This window comes from Aplysia californica, unplaced genomic scaffold, assembly GCF_000002075.1.
Source record: "Aplysia californica isolate F4 #8 unplaced genomic scaffold, AplCal3.0 scaffold00170, whole genome shotgun sequence".
Classification (NCBI taxonomy): Eukaryota; Metazoa; Mollusca; class Gastropoda; order Aplysiida; family Aplysiidae; genus Aplysia; species Aplysia californica.
In genome coordinates this window covers 689,422-690,900 of record NW_004797440.1, presented here as the reverse complement: position 1 = coordinate 690,900, position 1,479 = coordinate 689,422, and positions in this window count along the sequence as shown.

Below are 1,479 nucleotides of genomic sequence, written 5' to 3'. Positions count from 1 at the left end.
AAAGGTCCCGGGTTCGAATCCGGGTAGCGACCGAAAAATTTTCTTCTCTAAAATTGTCTCCTTTCACCTCCTTTCCTGCTCTCTAGCAATGTTCGGTTGTCTATTTTCCTTTCCACTTTCTTCCTCCACCCCCTCATCTCCTTTGCCCCCTCCTCTGGGCTCCTGACTCTTTCTGCAGCCTTTCTAGTCCTACTCATTGGCTCCTCCTTACTGCTGTCTTTCTGCCACACCACTGATCTTCTGGTAGGAAAGATCTACACCTAGCCTTCTCGGACAAGGGCGAAAAATCTCGTAGGGCCCGTGTGCAAGTTACGCACGTTAAAGCTCCCTTGGTGGTCTAAAATCGATAAGAGTAAGCTTCGGTCGCCACCCGGGCAAAATTCAAAATTTCCTACCAACTGAAAATATTAGGTGTCTCCCGCGCTCTCATATAACCCTATGCAGTTGTGAGCGTCGTAAAACACTTTACAAAAACAAACATACACATATATTTTTGTGCTGCCGAAATTAGCATGCGTGGTGTGCTGGCATGTGCCCAGAGATTTTTAAAAAATACCATAATCATATTCTTTAAAGTTGTTTTTTTTCCTGTAGAAAGTTATTTCAGATGCAGGATGTGAAACTAAAAATAAAGACAGTTCTTTGTACACAGTAAGAGTACGGTATCGTTTGAAACCTTCGTACATCACCACGGAGAGATACATTTCAGACTGTACCACTGCGGCTCTGTAAAATACAGCAGATGTCACTGTAATTGGTCACTTTTAAGCACAAGGGAGCTATCTCAAAAAATGTTGTTTTGAGAAAATCGAAAGTAACGTTTTTGCACCTTTTCAATTTGTTTAAAAGACAAGAACAGTTTTCTCTACAACCAAACAAATATGCACACCAATGAAACCAAACTTCTCCTAGAGGTATAGCAATGCTCACTTTTGGGGTAGTTCAAGATTTCTGGAAACCCCCGAAATCTAGGTTAGCCCGCTTTTCCATAAAAGGGACCAGTTATAGGACCTAGACATGGGTTCAAACTTCTAAAAAGTAGAACGAACATAAGCACAAAAACCCTTGCAAAATGGTTATCTCTTTATTGTAGAAAATCATGTTCACAAACACTTGACAAGAATGACTTTGCTACTCATATTTCTACGCAAACACAAGGACTTATTTCGGTATCTAAATTTCTACCAAAAGAGAAAAGGAGCTTTTTTTTTTCAAATCCATATATTCGTATAAAAGTTTGTATAGAGAACAAATAAAGGCAAATTGTATCCTCTTTTATTTCGCCTCTGAAAAAAAGTCAATTTCCGCATCATGAATACATTCAAAAGCACACAAAACACCCACCCATACATGCGCACGCACGCGCGCACGCACACACACACACACACACACACACACACACATACACACACACACGTACGTACACACACACATAAACACACATATACACACACAAACAAACACACACACACACACACA